General features: G+C 33.2%; 1 long non-coding RNA gene across 1 annotated transcript; it reads left to right on the forward strand.

Annotated features, from left to right (window-relative positions):
* The first annotated feature begins 2,152 nt into the window (after positions 1-2,152).
* Positions 2,153-9,034, forward strand: LOC118701372 (uncharacterized). Its single transcript, XR_004982499.1, has 3 exons — positions 2,153-2,303; positions 8,164-8,276; positions 8,996-9,034. It is a non-coding gene; the product is annotated as an uncharacterized LOC118701372 (long non-coding RNA).
* The last annotated feature ends 8,925 nt before the right edge of the window (positions 9,035-17,959 follow it).

The following is a 17,959-nucleotide window of genomic DNA, read 5'->3' on the forward strand; positions in this document are numbered from 1 at the left end:
TTCAATTATATTCAATTATATTCAATTATATTATATTATATTATATTATATTATATTATATTATATTATATTATATTATATTATATTATATTATATTATATTATATTATATTATATTTCATTTCATTTCATTTCATTTCATTTCATTTCATTATATTTAATACGTTATATTATATTAAATTATATTACATTATATTATATTATACTACATTACATTACATTGTTGTATATTGCATTATAATGCATTATATTACATTACGCTGTATTGTATTGTGTTACATTACATTATGTTTATTTTCACATATATTACATGTATATGACATTATATTATGTTACATTACATTCACATATGTTATATATGTCATTATATTACGTTACATTACGTTACATTACGTTATATGACATTATATTGCATTGCATCATATATTGTATGATATCGTGTTGTGTTGTGTTATATTTATCATGTATTATATTACATTACATCCCATTACATTGTTGTGTATTACATTATATTGAATTATATTACATTATATTTACATTCACATATATATAGGACATTATATTACATTATATTACATTACATTCTAGATATATTCATTTATATTACATTACATTATATGACATTATATTACCTTACATTTCATTATATTGTATTATATTACGTTACATTACATCATATAAATTACATTATGTTATGTTGTAGTGTATTATATTGTGCTATGTTATATTTTACTATATTACATAGTATTATATTATGTGGCATTGTTGTATATTGCATTATATTCCGTTACATTCCATTATATTGCATTTTATTATATTATTACCTACATGTATGTATTATACTATACTATACTATACTATACTATACTATATTATATTATATTATACTATACTATACTATACTATATTATATTATATTATATTATATTATATTATATTATATTATATTATATTATATTATATTATATTATATTATATTATAGCATAGCATATATCATATATTATATTATATCATATCATAGCATAGCATATCATATCATGTTATATTATGCTATATTATGCTATATTATGTTATATTATATCATGTTATGCTATATTATGTAATACAATACAATACAATACAATATAATTATATTGTATATTATTATATTGTATGTATATAATTATATTGTATTATATTATATTATATCATAGCATATCATAGCATATTATATCATATCATATATTATATCATATCATAGCATATCATATCATATCATGTTATATTATGCTATATTATGCTATATTATGTTATGTTATATCATGTTATGCTATATTATGTAATATAATATAATATAATATAATATAATATAATATAATATAATATAATATAATATAATATAATATAATATAATATAACATAACATAACATAACATAACATAACATAACATAATATAATACAATACAATACAATGTAATGTAATGTAATATAATATAATATAATATAATATAATATAATATAATATAATATAATATAATATAATATAATATAATATAATATAATATAATATAATATAATATATATTAGTATAGTATGTTATAGTATGTTTTAGTATATTATGCTATATTGCATTATATAATATATATTGTAGTCCAATATAATTAAAATAATATATGATCAATATTAAATAACAATAAATAAGTTATAATCATATAATAATTATTAAGAAATAATTATAAAATATACCTATTATTAAATTACAGTTTATAACTTAAAGTTAAAAAATTTCATTTAAATTTCAAAACTAAACATAAAATTTTACATTCTAAAATCGAGAATTTTTTATTAAATTGAAATTGCGAATTTAAAAATGAAAACCTCAAGTAAATTCTACTTTTACTTGTTATTTCAGGTAAAAATGAGGCAAAACTGAGGAAAATTTGGATTTTCTTCTCCAAAAGTCACAAATTTGGGGCAAAACTTTTACAATTTCCCCCCAAAATTCAGGGGCGATTTTTCACAATTTTCCTCCAAAATTCTGGGGTAAAATCCCCAATTTTCCACTTCCACCTGATTTTAACCCTTGAAAAAATCGGGAAAAAAATGCAAATATTTCTGCTCAAATTGCTGCTTTTGACCATTTCACCGCTTTGTGGTTCATTTTCACGCTGTTCACTTTGAATTATTTGATAAATATTGAATTATTTGTAATTTTTCCTGCAGGAAGGGCGGAATTTGGCCGGAGTTCACCCATTCCTGTTGTGCTTGGAGGACACGTCCGGAGCCTCGCTGGGCATTTTCCTGCTCAACAGCAACGCCATGGGTGAGCAAAGGGCAAAAAAATGCCCCAAAATTCCATTTATTGACAAAGATTCCCACAAAATGTCAGTTTTCTTAAAAACTGGGATGGATTTTGAGCAGTTGAAATGAGGGGAAAAAATTAATGAGGAAAAAAGATATGGAATTAGGAAAAATATTTAATTAGGGAAAATTTAATTAGGAAAAAATTGAATTTTTTTTTAATTAAAAAGGAGATAAGGAAAAATTAGGGAAAAATTGAAGGGAAAAATATAATTAGGAAAAAATACATGGAATTAGGAGAAATATATAATTAGGGAAAAATTTAATTAGGAAAAAAAAATTAATTAGGGAAAAATTAATTAGGAAAAAATTTAATTTTTTTCTAATTAAAAAGGAGATAAGGAAAAATTAGGAAAAAATTGAAGGGAAAAATATAATTAGGAAAAAATACATGGAATTAGGAGAAATATATAATTAGGGAAAAATTAATTAGGAAAAAATTTAATTTTTTTCTAATTAAAAAGGAGATAAGGAAAAATTGGAAAAAATATTATGGAAAAATATAATTAGGAAAAATATATGGAATTAGGAAAAATATATAATTAGGGAAAAATTTAATTAGGAAAAAAATTTAATTAGGAAAAATATATGGAATTAGGAAAAATATATAATTAGAAAAAAGTTTAATTAGGAAAAAAGAAATATAATTAGTAAAAATATGAAATTGGGAAAAAACTTAATTAGAAAAAAATTTAATTCGGGAAAAATTGAATTACGAAAAAAATAAATTAGGAAAAAAATTTAATTAGGAAAAAATTAATTAGGAAAAATATATGGAATTAGGAAAAATTAATTAGGAAAAATTTATAATTAATAAAAATATGAAATTAGGAAAAAACATAATTAGGAAAAAATATATAATTAGGAAAAAATATAATTAGGAAAAAATTTAATTAGGAAAAATATGAAATTAGGAAAAAATTGAATTAGGAAAAAATATATGGAATTAGGAAAAAGAAATAATTAGGAAAAAATTAATTAGGAAATAATTGAATAAGGAAAAAATATAATTAGGAAAAAAATTAATTAGGAAAAAATTAATTAGGAAAAAAATATAATTAATAAAAATATGAAATTAGGCAAAAACATAATTAGGAAAAAATATAATTAGGAAAAAAAAGAAATTTAAAAAAAATTTTTTAATTTTTAAATTTGGGGCGATTTCATTAAATTTCAATAAATTTGGGGGGATTTGGGTAAATTTGGGCGAATTTTGTTAAATTTGGGGGGATTTGGGGTCAATTTGGGGCAATTTTGGGTCAATTCTGTCAATTTTGGGTCAATTTTGAGGATTTTGGGTCAATTTGGGGAAATTTTTGTGGATTTTGCTTCAATTTTGGGTCCATTTCATCAAATTTGGGTCAATTTTTTGTGGATTTTGGTTCAATTTTGGGACAAATTTTGGGTGAATTCGTTAAATTTGGGTGGATTTTGGGTCAATTTGTGGAATTTTTTTGCGGATTTTGGGTCAATTTCGCTCCATTTGGGTCAAATTTTTGAGGATTTTGGTTCAATTTTGGTTCCATTTCATAGAATTTGGGTCAATTTTTGTGCATTTTGGGTGAATTTCGGGTCAATTTTTCCGGATTTTGGTTCAATTTTGGGTCAATTTCCTTAAATTTGAGTCAATTTTGCGGATTTTGGGTCCATTTTGGGGCAATTTCAATAAATTTGGGTCAATTTTTCAAATTTTCCTTCAATTTTGGGGCAATTTCCTTAAATTTGGTTCAATTTTGGGTCAATTTCAATAAATTTGGGTCAATTTTTTGTGGATTTTGGTTCAATTTTGGGTCAATTTTGTTAAATTTGGGTCAATTTTGGGTCCATTTCATTAAATTTGGGTCAATTTTGAGGATTTTGGGTCAATTTGGGGAAATTTTTGTGGATTTGGGGTCAATTTTGGGTCAATTTCCTTAAATTTGGGTGGATTTGGGGTAAAAATTGGGGGGATTTTGGGTCAATTTGGGTCAATTTTTGGGTGGATTTTGCTTCAATTTCCTTAAATTCAGGTGAGATTTTTGCAGATTTTGGGTGAATTTCGCGTCAAATTTTTGCGGATTTTGGTTCAATTTTTGTTCCGTTTCATTAAATTTGGGTCAAATTTGAGGATTTTGGGTCAATTTTGGGTCAAATTTGAGGATTTTGGGTCAATTTTGGGTCAATTTTGAGGATTTTGGGTCAATTTGGGTCAATTTTTTGTGGATTTTGGTTCAATTTTGGGTCAAATTTTGGGTGAATTTCCTTAAATTTGGGTGGATTTTGGGTCTATTTGTGGAATTTTTTTGCGGATTTTGGGTCAATTTCGCTCAATTTGGGTCAAATTTTTGCGGAATTTGGGTCAATTTTGGGTCAATTTCATTAAATTTGGCTCAATTTTTCAAATTTTCCTTCAATTTTGGGTCAATTTTGTGAAATTTGGGTCAATTTTTGAGGATTTTGGTTCAATTTTGGGTCAATTTCATTAAATTTGGGTCAATTTTGGGTCAATTTCAAGAAATTTGGGTCAATTTTTTGTGGATTTTGGTTCAATTTTGGGTCAAATTTTGGGTGAATTTCCTTAAATTTGGGTGGATTTTGGGTCGATTTGTGGAATTTTTTTGTGGATTTTGGGTCAATTTGGGGAAATTTTTGTGGATTTTGGGTCAAATTTGGGTCATTTTCTTTAAATTTGGGTCAATTTTGAGGATTTTGGTTCAATTTTGGGTCAATTTCGTTAAATTTGGGTGGATTTGGGGTAAAATTGGGTCGATTTTGGGTCAATTTTTGTGGATTTTGGGTCAATTTGGGTCATTGACCCAAAATCCTCAAAATTGACCCAAATTTGATGAAATTGACCCAAAATTGACCCAAATTTCACAAAATTGCCCCAAAATGGACCCAAAATCCACAAAATTGACCCAAATTTAACAAAATTGACCCAAAATTGAACCAAATTTCCTTAAATTTGGGTCAATTTTGAGGATTTTGGGTCCATTTTGGGTCAAATTCATTAAATTTGGTTCAATTTTGGGTTAATTTCAATAAATTTGGGTCAATTTTTCAAATTTTCCTTCAATTTTGGGTCAATTTTTGAGGATTTTGGTTCAATTTTGGGTCAATTCCATTAAATTTGGGTCAATTTTTTGAGGATTTTGGGTCAATTTTGTGGATTTTGGGACAAATTTTGAGTCAATTTTGTTAAATTTGGGTCAATTTTTGTGGATTTTGGGTCCATTTTGGGTCACTTTCCTTAAATTTGGGTGGATTTGGGGTAAATTTGGGTGGATTTTGGAACAATTTGGGGAAATTTTTGTGGATTTTGGGTCAATTTCGTAAAATTTGAGTCAATTTTGATCATTTTAGGTCAATTTTGGATCAATTTCGTTAAATTTGGGTCAATTTTGGGCCAATTCCATTAAATTTGGGTCAATTTTGCAGATTTTGGGTCAATTTTGGGTCAATTTTGTTAAATTTGCGTCAATTTTTTTGTGGATTTTGGGTCCATTTTGGTTCCATTTCATTAAATTTGGGTCAATTTTGAGGATTTTGGGTCAATTTGGGTCAATTTTTGTGGATTTTGCTTCAATTTTGGGTCAATTTCATGAAATTTGGGTCAATTTTTTGAGGATTTTGGGTCAATTTTGTGGATTTTAGGTCAACTTTTGAGTCAATTTTGTTAAATTTGGGTCAATTTTGAGGATTTTGGGTCCATTTTGGGTCAATTTCCTTAAATTTGGGTGGATTTGGGGTAAATTTGGGTGGATTTTGGAACAATTTGGGGAAATTTTTGTGGATTTTGGGTCAATTTCGCTCAATTTGGGTCAATTTTTTCCAGATTTTGGTTCAATTTTGGGTCAATTTCATCAAATTTGGTTCAATTTTGGGTCAATTTCAATAAATTTGGGTCAATTTTTTGTGGATTTTGGTTCAATTTTGGGTCAATTTTGTTAAATTTGGGTCAATTTTTGTGGATTTTGGTTCAATTTCACTTCAATTCCCCAGCCCTCATTTCCATTTTTGCCGATTTTGGTTCATTTTGGGTGAATTCCGGGTCAATTTTTGGGGATTTTGGTTCATTTTGGGTGAATTTCGTGTCAATTTTTGCCGATTTTGGGTCACTTTGGGTGAATTTCGGGTCAAATTTTTGCCGATTTTGGTTCATTTTGGGTGAATTTCGTGTCCATTTTTGCCGATTTTGGGTCACTTTGGGTGAATTCCGGGTCAATTTTTGGGGATTTTGGTTCATTTTGGGTGAATTCCGGGTCAATTTTTGCCGATTTTGGTTCATTTTGGGTGAATTCCGGGTCAATTTTTGGGGATTTTGGTTCATTTTGGGTGAATTTCGTGTCAATTTTTGCCGATTTTGGGTCATTTTGGGTGAATTTTGGGTCAATTTTTGCCGATTTTGGTTCATTTTGGGTGAATTTCGGGTCAATTTTTGCCGATTTTGGGTCATTTTGGGTGAATTTCGGGTCAAAGTTTTGCCGATTTTGGTTCATTTTGGGTGAATTTCGGGTCAAATTTTTGGGGATTTTGGGTCACTTTGGGTGAATTTCGGGTCAAATTTTGGCCGATTTTGGGTCATTTTGGGTGAATTTCGGGTCAAAGTTTTGCCGATTTTGGTTCATTTTGGGTGAATTTCGGGTCAAATTTTTGGGGATTTTGGGTCACTTTGGGTGAATTTCGGGTCAATTTTTGCCGATTTTGGGTCACTTTGGGTGAATTTCGGGTCAATTTTTGCTGATTTTGGGTCACTTTAGGTGAATTTCGGGTCAATTTTTGCCAATTTTGGGTCACTTTGGGTGAATTTCGGGTCAAATTTTTGCCGATTTTGGTTCAATTTCCTTAAATTTGGGTCAATTTTTGCCGATTTTGGTTCACTTTGGGTGAATTTCGGGTCAATTTTTGCTGATTTTGGGTCACTTTAGGTGAATTTCGGGTCAAATTTTGCCGATTTTGGTTCACTTTGGGTGAATTTCGGGTCAAATTTTTGCCGATTTTGGTTCATTTTGGGTGAATTTCGGGTCAATTTTTGGGGATTTTGGTTCATTTTGGGTGAATTTCGGGTCAATTTTGGCCGATTTTGGGTCACTTTGGGTGAATTCCGGGTCAAATTTTTGGGGATTTTGGTTCATTTTGGGTCAATTTCGGGTCAATTTTTGCCGATTTTGGGTCATTTTGGGTGAATTTCGGGTCAAATTTTTGCCGATTTTGGTTCACTTTGGGTGAATTCTGGGTCAATTTTTGCCGATTTTGGGTCACTTTGGGTGAATTTCGGGTCAATTTTTGCAGATTTTGGGTCACTTTGGGTGAATTTTGGGTCAAAGTTTTGCCGATTTTGGTTCATTTTGGGTCAATTTCGGGTCAATTTTTGCAGATTTTGGGTCACTTTGGGTGAATTTTGGGTCAAAGTTTTGCCGATTTTGGTTCACTTTGGGGTGAATTCCGGATCAAATTTTTGCCGATTTTGGGTCACTTTGGGTGAATTTCGGGTCAAAGTTTTGCCGATTTTGGTTCATTTTGGGTGAATTTCGGGTCAATTTTTGCCGATTTTGGTTCATTTTGGGTGAATTTTGGGTCAATTTTTGGGGATTTTGGTTCACTTTGGGTGAATTCCGGGTCATTTTTTGCCGATTTTGGGTCACTTTGGGTGAATTTCGGGTCAATTTTTGCCGATTTTGGGTCACTTTGGGTGAATTTCGGGTCAAATTTTTGCCGATTTTGGTTCACTTTGGGTGAATTTCGGGTCAAATTTTTGGGGATTTTGGTTCACTTTGGGTGAATTTCGGGTCAATTTTTGCCGATTTTGGGTCACTTTGGGTGAATTCCGGGTGTTTCCGCAGAGATCTCGGTGAGCCCGGCCCCGCTCGTCACCCTCAGCACCACCGGGGGCACCTTGGATCTGTTCCTGCTCCTCGGGAACAGCCCCCAGCAGGTGCTCAGCGAGTACAACCAGGTCAGAACGGGGAAAATTCCGGAGATTTTGGGCAATTTTGGGATTGGGGTTGAAATCCTGATTTTTGGGGTGGAATTTAAAAGTTTTCAGGAATTTTTGGGGTGAAATTCTCAGGATTTTGGGCAATTTGGAATTGGAGTCGAAATGCCGATTTTTGGGGTGAAATTCGGGAGCTTTTGGGGTGAAATTTGGGAATTTTAGGCTGAAATCCTGGAATTTTGGGATTTGTGTTGAATTCCCCAATTTTTGGGCTGCCACCTCCCAGATTTTGGGGTGAATTTGGGGGATTTTGGGGCCAAAATCTGGGAATTTGGGGTTTGGGTTGAATCCTCAGTTTTAGGGGTCCCACCTCCCAAATATGGGGTGAAATTTGGGAATTTTGGGCTGAAATCCAGGGATTTGGGGGTTTGGGTAGAATTCCCAGTGTTTGGGGTCCCGCCTGTGGGATTTGGGGTGAATTTGAGGTGAATTTGGGGTGAATTTGGGGGTTTTGTGCCGCTGATGTAGGGGTTCACCCACAGCTGGTGGGGCTGCTGCCTCCCAAATATGGGGTGAAATTTGGGAATTTTGGGCTGAAATCTGGGAATTTTGGGCTGAAATCCCGGGATTTTGGGGTTTGGGTTGAATCCCCAATTTTTAGGGTCCCGCCTGTGGGATTTGGGGTGAATTTGGGCTGAATTTGGGGGTTTTGTGGCGCTGATGTCGCGGTTCACCCACAGCTGGTGGGGCTGCCGGCGCTGCCGCCATATTGGGCCCTGGGCTTCCAGCTGAGCCACAGCAGCTACGGCTCCCTGGAGGAGGCAAAAAGCGTCCTGGAGCGAAACCGCGCAGCCGGAGTGCCGCTGGTGAGGCGCCGCCCGGCGCGCGTCAATGGCGTTCAAATCCTTGAATTCCAGTTCCCTTCTGCCTTGTGCTTTTGGGTTCAGCTTTTATGTTATTGTTATTTTTATTTTTTAAATTTTTTTTATTTTATTTTTACTTTTATTTTATTTTATTTATTTTTATTTTTACTTTTATTTTATTTATTTTTAGTCTATTTTTATTTTTATTTTATTTTATTTTTATTTTTATTTTTACTTTTATATTTTTAAAATTTTTTTAAATTTCATTTTGATTTTTTTTATTTTTTAATTTTATTTTATTTTATTTTTATTTTTACTTTTATATTTTTAATTTTTTTTAAATTTCATTTTAATTATTTTTTATTTTTATTTTAATTTTTATTTTTACTTTTATTTTATTTTATTTTTATTTTCACTTTTATTTTATTTATTTTTATTTTATTCTAATTTTTTTTTTTACTTTTACTTTTATATTTTTAAATTTTTTAAAATTTCATTTTAATTTTTTATTTAATTTTTATTTTTATTTTCTTTTTATTTTCTTTTTATTTTCATTTTATTTTATTTTTATTTTAATTTTATTATTTTTATTTTATTTTTATTGTTTTATTTTTATTTTTATTCTATATTTTATTTTATTTTTTATTTTTACTTTTATTTTATTTTTATTTTTATTTTATTTCTTATTTTCATTTTCTTTTTCTTTTGATTTTGATTTTTATTTCATTTTTATCTTTATTCTATATTTATTTTTATTTTTATTTTTATTTTTGTTTTATATTCTATTTTAATTTTTTCATTTTAATTTTTTTATTTTTTGGTATTTTAATTTTAATTTTTATTCTTATTTTCACTTTTATTTTATTTTTATTTTTATTTAATTTTTTATTTATTATTTTTATTTTTTTATTTTTATATTTTTTAAAATTTTAAAAAAAATTTTATTTATTATTTTTTATTTTTATTTTAATTTCTGTCTATTTTTGCTTCCATTTTTATTTCTATTCCTGTGTCTATTTTTTTATTTCTTTTTTATTAATTTCTGTTTTTATTTTATTCATATTTCTATTTTATTTCTGTTTTTATTTTATTTTCTATCTTTGAAAAAAACGATTTCTATTTTTATTCTATTTCTATGTCTGTGTCTATTTCTAATTTTTAAATTTCCATTTTATTTTTCTTTCTCCTTTTCTTTCTATTTTATTTCTACCTTAAAAAATTTTTATTTCTATTTTTGTTCTATCTCTATTTCTATTTTTTAGATTTTTATTTCTATTTCTATATTTTTAAATCTTATTTCTATTTTCAATTTTATTAATATATTTTTATAGTCAAGATAATTACTAAATATTAACATATAAATAAAATTACAACACTTACAGATTATATTGTTACATAATAAAATATTTATATTTTTATATAAATTAAATATATTTTTTATATAAACGTGTATTTTATAATATAAATTATATCGACCAAACACGTTTATTAATACCTCATTTAAAAGTTGCTAATTAATCATTAATTAATCATTAATTAATCACTCCGAATTCACCCCCCTTAATCCCAAACCCCTTCCCTCAACCCCAACTCCCCACAAACAAAACATTAAAAAACCCCAGCAATTTGCCCAAAATCCCCGGGTTTCACCCCAAAATCCCCCTTTGCCCCAAATCCCCATTTTCCACCCCAAAATCCCCATTTTCCCCCTCAAAAATCCACATTTTTTTCCCCCCAACCCCCCATTTTTCACCCCAAAATCCCCGTTTTTTTTTTTCCCTCAAAAATCCCCATTTTTCACCCCAAAATCCAAATTTCCCCCAATTTTCCCCATTTTTCCCCCAAATATCCTCAATTTTCCCTCAAAAATCCCCACTTTTCCCCTCAAGAACTCCCATTTTCCCCTCAAAAATCCCCAATTTTCCCCCCAAAATCCCCTTTTTTGCCCAAAAATCCCCATTTTCCTCCTCAATATCCCCACTTTTCCCTCAAAAATTCCCATTTTCCCCCTCAAAAATCCCCATTTTCCCTCAAAATTCCCCATTTTCCCGTCAAAAATCCCCATTTTTACCCAAAAATTCCCACTTTTCCCTCAAAAATCCCCAATTTTCCCCTCAAAAATCCCCATTTTTACCCAAAAATCCCCATTTCCCCCTCAAAAATCCCCAAATTTCCCCTCAAAAATCAGCGGGTTTTACCCCAAAATCCCCATTTTCCCCTCAAAAATCCCCTTTTTACCCCATTATCTCCCACTTTTCCTTCAAAAATCCCAATTTTTTCCCCTCAAAAATCCCAATTTTTTTTCCCCCAAACCCCCATTTTTCACCCCAAAATCCCCGTTTTCCCCTCATAAATCCCCATTTCCCCTCAAAAAAACCCCATTTTTACCCAAAACCCCCCACTTTTCCCTCAAAAATCCCCATTTTTTCCCCCCAAACCCCCATTTTTCCCTCAAAATCCCCATTTTCCCCCCTCAAAAATCTGCGTTTTCCCCTCAAAAATCCCCATTTCCCCTCAAAAATCCGCAGTTTTCCCTCAAAAATCCCCATTTTCCCCTCAAAAATCCCCAATTTTCCCCTCAAAAATCCCCAATTTTCCCCTCAAAAATCCGCGGTTTTTCCCTCAAAAATCCCCATTTCCCCTCAAAAATCCCCATTTCCCCTCAAAAATCCCCATTTCCCCTCAAAAATCCCCATTTCCCCTCAAAAATCTGCGTTTTCCCCTCAAAAATCCCCAATTTTCCCCTCAAAAATCCGCATTTTCACCCCAAAGTTCTCAATTTTCTCTCAAAACTCCCCCTTTTTTACCCCAAAATCCCCATTTTCCCCTCAAAAATCCCCATTTCCCCTCAAAAATCTGCGTTTTTTCCCTCAAAAATCTGCGTTTTTCCCTCAAAAATCTGCGTTTTTCCCTCAAAAATCCCCAATTTTCCCCTCAAAAATCCCCATTTTCACCCCAAAGTTCTCAATTTTCCCTCAAAACTCCCCCTTTTTTACCTCAAAATCCCCATTTTTCCCCTCAAAAATCCCCATTTCCCCTCAAAAATCCCCGTTTTTCCCTCAAAAATTCCCAATTTTCCCCTCAAAAATCTGCGTTTTTCCCTCAAAAATCCCCAATTTTCCCCTCAAAAATCCCCATTTCACCCCAAAAATCCCCATTTTTCCCTCAAAAATCCCCAATTTTCCCTCAAAAATCCCCATTTCCCCTCAAAAATCTGTGTTTTTCCCTCAAAAATCCCCCCTCAAAAATCCCCATTTTCCCCTCAAAAATCTGCGTTTTTCCCTCAAAAATCCCCAATTTTCCCCTCAAAAATCCGCGTTTTCCCCTCAAAAATCCCCAATTTTCCCTCAAAAATCTGCTTTTTCCCCTCAAAAATCTGCGTTTTCCCCTCAAAAATCCGCAATTTCACCCCAAAGTTCTCAATTTTCCCTCAAAACTCCCCCTTTTTTACCCCAAAATCCCCATTTTTCCCCCCAAAAATCCCCAATTTTCCCCTCAAAAATCTGCGTTTTCCCCTCAAAAATCCCCAATTTTCCCCTCAAAAATCCCCATTTTCCCTCAAAAATCCCCGTTTTCCCCTCAAAAATCCCCACTTTTCCCCTCAAAAATCCCAATTTTCCCCTCAAAAATCTGCGTTTTCCCCTCAAAAATCCCCGTTTCCCGTCAAAAATCTGCGTTTTTCCCTCAAAAATCTGCGTTTTCCCTCAAAAATCTGCATTTTTCCCTCAAAAATCCCCATTTTCCCCTCAAAAATCTGCGTTTTTTCCCTCAAAAATCCCCATTTCCCCTCAAAAATCCCCAATTTTCCCCTCAAAAATCCCCAATTTTCCCCTCAAAAATCCCCATTTTCCCCTCAAAAATCCCCATTTCCCCCTCAAAAATCTGCATTTTTCCCTCAAAAATCCCCAATTTTCCCCTCAAAAATCCCCATTTCCCCTCAAAAATCTGTGTTTTTCCCTCAAAAATCCCAATTTCCCCTCAAAAATCTGCGTTTTTTCCCTCAAAAATCCCCAATTTTCCCCTCAAAAATCCCCAATTTTCCCCTCAAAAATCCCCGTTTTCCCCTCAAAAATCCCCAATTTTCCCCTCAAAAATCCCCATTTTTCCCTCAAAAATCCCCAATTTTCCCTCAAAAATCCCCATTTTCCCTCAAAAATCTGCGTTTTTCCCTCAAAAATCCCCATTTTCCCTCAAAAATCCCCATTTTTTCCCCCAAACCCCGATTTTTTTCCCCCAAAACCCCCATTTTTCACCCCAAAATCCCCGTTTTCCCCCCTCAAAAATCCCCTTTTCCCCTCAAAAATCCCAATTTTCCCCTCAAAAAAACCCCATTTTTACCCAAAACCCCCATTTTTTCCCCCCCAAACCCCCATTTTTCCCCCCAAAATCCCCATTTTCCCCTCAAAAATCCCCATTTTTTTTCCCCAAAACCCCCATTTTTCACCCCAAAATCCCCGCTTTCCCCTCAAAAATCCCCAATTTTCCCCTCAAAAATCTGCATTTTTTACCCCAAATCCCCATTTCCCCCCCAAATCCCCCGTTTTGCCCAAAATCCGCGTTTCTCACCCCATTTCCGTGCTCAGGACGCGCTGGTGCTGGGCACTGAGGCCATGGACGGGCGCCGCGACTTCACCATCGACGCCGGGAGCTTCCGGAAGCTTCCGGAATTCCGGGAATCCCTCGCGGCCGCGGGACAGAAACTGCTCCTGGTTCTGGTTGGGAATTCCAACGGTTTGGGGCAAAAAAGGGGAAATTTGGGGAATTTTTAACGTTTTGGGGGAAAAAATGGAAATTTTGGGGTTTTTTTTCCTCAATTTTTGGGAAAAAAATTGGGATTTTTTTCCACCATTTTTGGGGAGAAAATTCGAAATTTTAGGATTTTTTTCCGCCATTTTTGTTGGGGGAAAAAAAATTCAGAATATGAAAAAAAATTCAGAATATTTGGGATTTTTTCCACTGTTTCTTTGGGAAAAAAAAAAAAATTGGGATTTTTCCACCATTTTTGGGATTTTTGGAAATTTTGGGATTTTTGGAAATTTTGGGATTTTTTCCACCATTTTTGTTGGGGGGAAAAAAAATCAGAATATGAAAAAAATTCAGAATATTTGGGATTTTTTCCACCGTTTCTTTGGGAAAAAAAATTGGGATTTTTCCACCATTTTTGGGATTTTTGGAAATTTTGGGATTTTTTCCACCATTTTTGTTGGGGGGAAAAAATTCAGAATATGAAAAAAAATTCAGAATATTTGGGATTTTTTTTCCACCGTTTCTTTGGGAAAAAAATTGGGATTTTTCCACCATTTTTGGGGAGAAAATTCGAAATTTTGGGATTTTTTCCCACCATTTTTGTTGGGGGGAAAAAAATTTCAGAATATTTGGGATTTTTTTCCACCGTTTCTTTGGGAAAAAAAATTGGGATTTTTCCACCATTTTTGGGGAGAAAATTCGAAATTTTGGGATTTTTTCCCACCATTTTTGTTGGGGGGAAAAAAATTTCAGAATATTTGGGATTTTTTTCCACCGTTTCTTTGGGAAAAAAAATTGGGATTTTTCCACCATTTTTGGGGGGAAAATTCGAAATTTTGGGATTTTTTTCCACCATTTTTGTTGGGGAAAAAAAAATCAGAATATGAAAAAAATTCAGAATATTTGGGATTTTTTCCACCGTTTCTTTGGGAAAAAAAAAATGGGATTTTTTCCACCGTTTTTGGGGGGAAAATTCGAAATTTTGGGATTTTTTCCCACCATTTTTGTTGGGGGGAAAAAATTCAGAATATTTGGGATTTTTTCCACCGTTTTCTTTGGGAAAAAAAAAAATGGGATTTTTCCACCATTTTTGGGGGGAAAATTCGGAATATTTGGGATTTTTTTCCACCATTTTTGGGGAAAAAATTTGGAAAATTTGGGATTTTTTCCACCATTTTTAGAAGAAAAAGTGAAATTTTGGGATTTTTTTCCCCACCATTTTTCAGGGAAAAAAGTGAAATTTTGGGATTTTTTTTCCCACCATTTTTCAGGGAAAATATTTGGGATTTTTCCACCATTTTTTTGGGCAAGAAACTTTGAAATTTTGGGATTTTTTTTGAGAAAAAGTTGAAATTTTGGGATTTTTTTGCCACCATTTTTTGGAAAAAAATGGAAATTTTTTGATTTTTTTTTTTCCCACCATTTTAGGGGGGAAAAATTGGAATTTTGGCATTTTTTTCTACCATTTTTGGGGGCAAAAAAGTGAATTTTTTGGATTTTTTTCTACCATTTTTTGTCAGAAAATGGGAAAAATTGGGGATTATTTTTGCCCTTTTTAGGAGGGGAAACACAAAATTTTGGGATTTTTTTTTTCACTGATTTTTGGGGAAAAAATTGAAATTTTGGGATTTTTTTTCACCTTTTTTGGGGACAAAATTCGGAATATTTGGGATTTTTTTCCACTATTTTGGGGGGGGGGAAAGTGAAATTTTGGGATTTTTTTCCACCATTTTTGGGAAAATATTTGGGATTTTTCCATCAATTTTTGGGGGACAAAAAAATTTGAAATTTTGTGAATTTTTTAGAGAAAATTGTGAAATTTCGGGATTTTTTCCACCATTTTTTGTCAGAAAATGGGAAAATTTGGGGATTTTTCAACATTTATGCGGGGGAAAAAAAAAAGTGAAAATTTTGGGATTTTTTCCACCATTTTTTGGGGGAAAAAAAATCGGAATACTTGGGATTTTTTCCCACCATTTTTGGGTGGAAAAAATTGAAATTTAGGGATTTTTTTGCCTTTTTTTGTTTGTGTAAAAATGGAGAAATTTGGGATTTTTTCACTTTTTTTTTTTTTGAGGGAAAACACAGAAATTTCCCAATTTTTTCACTTTTTTGTGTGTAAAAATGGGGAAATTTGGGATTTTTTCACTTTTTTTGAGGCAAAACGCAGAAAATTTGGGATTTTTCCACCTGTTTTGTTCAGGGAAAACAGAAAATTTGGGATTTTTTCCACTTTTTTTTTTTTGCTGTAAAAACGGAGAAATTCGGGATTTTTTCCCCTTTATTTTTGAGGCCAAACCCATCAAAATTGGGTTTTTCCCTCCATTTTCGTGGCTAAAACCGCCAAAATTTCCCTTTTTTTTTCCCATTTTATTTTGTATAAACCCCTGCCCAGTTGGAATTCCCCGTGTTTGGGGGAAAAAGCTGAAATTCGCCGATTTTCCCCCATTTTGGTGCTGCCAGGACGCCGCCATTGGGGCGGGGCCGCTCGGGGACGGGAGCCCGTATGGGACATTCCAAAGAGGGAGCCGGGAACGCGTCTGGGTCAACGAGAGTGATGGGTCACGCCGCTCGTTGGGCAGGTAATTAACGGGTTAATTAATGAATTAATGAGCTCAGGGTGTGGGTCAACGAGAGCGACGGGGTCACCCCGCTCGCTGGGCAGGTGATTAATGAATTAACTAATCAATTAATGAACTCGGGTGTGTGGGTGAACGAGAGTGACGGGGTCACCCCGCTCATTGGGCAGGTAATTAACGGGTTAATTAATTAGTTAATTAATGGGTGTGTGGGTTAATGAGAGTGACGGCTTCACGCCGCTCGTTGGGCAGGTAATTACCGGGTAATTAGTGAGTTAATTAATTAATGGGTGTGGGTGAACGAGAGCGATGGGGTCACGCCGCTAATTGGGCAGGTAATTAATGAATTAACTAATTAATTAATGAACTCGGGTGTGTGGGTTTACAAGAGTGACGGGGTCACCCCGCTCATTAGGCAGGTAATTAACGGGTTAATTAATGAATTAATGAGCTCAGGGTGTGGGTTAATGAGAGTGACGGGGTCACGCCGCTAATTGGGCAGGTAATTAACGGGTAATTAGTGAGTTAATTAATTAATGGGTGTGGGTGAACGAGAGCGACGGGGTCACCCCGCTCATTGGGCAGGTAATTAATGGATTAATGAGTTAATTAATTAATGGGTGTGGGTCAACGAGAGCGACGGGGTCACCCCGCTCGTTGGGCAGGTAATTAATGAATTAACTAATTAATTAATGAACTCGGGTGTGTGGGTTTATGAGAGTGACGGGGTAACCCCGCTTGTTGGGCAGGTAATTAACGGGGTAATTAATGAATTAATGAGCTCAGGGTGTGGGTCAACGAGAGCGACGGCATCACGCCGCTTGCTGGGCAGGTAATTAACGGGGTAATTAATGAATTAATGAACTCGGGTGTGTGGGTGAACGAGAGTGACGGGGTCACGCCGCTCGCTGGGCAGGTAATTAATGAATTAACTAATTAATTAATGAACTCGGGTGTGTGGGTGAACGAGAGCGACGGCGTCACGCCGCTCGTTGGGCAGTTAATTAATGAATTAACTAATTAATGAACTCGGGTATGTGGGTTTATGAGAGTGACGGGGTCACGCCGCTCATTGGGCAGGTAATTAACGGGTAATTACTGAGTTAATGAGCCCCTGGTGTTAATTGGAGAGAGAATTAATTAATAGCCCCACATGGGAATTGGAGCGGAAATTAATGAATAGCTCCCTATGCTAATTAGAGAGGCGATTAATGAATAGCTCCCTATGCTAATTAGAGAGGGGATTAATTAATGAATAGCTCCCTATGCTAATTAGAGAGGGGATTAATTAATAGCTCCCTATGCTAATTAGAGAGGGGATTAATTAATTAATAGCTCCCTATGCTAATTAGAGAGGGGATTAATTGATAGCTCCCTATGCTAATTAGAGAGGGGATTAATTAATAGCTCCCTGCACTAATTAGAGAGGGGATTAATTCATAGCTCCCTGTGCTAATTAGAGAGGGAATTAATGAATGAATTAACGAATAAGCAGGAGCTCGAACTGGAGAGGTCA

The sequence above is a fragment of the Molothrus ater genome, unplaced genomic scaffold, assembly GCF_012460135.2.
Source record: "Molothrus ater isolate BHLD 08-10-18 breed brown headed cowbird unplaced genomic scaffold, BPBGC_Mater_1.1 matUn_MA612, whole genome shotgun sequence".
Classification (NCBI taxonomy): Eukaryota; Metazoa; Chordata; class Aves; order Passeriformes; family Icteridae; genus Molothrus; species Molothrus ater.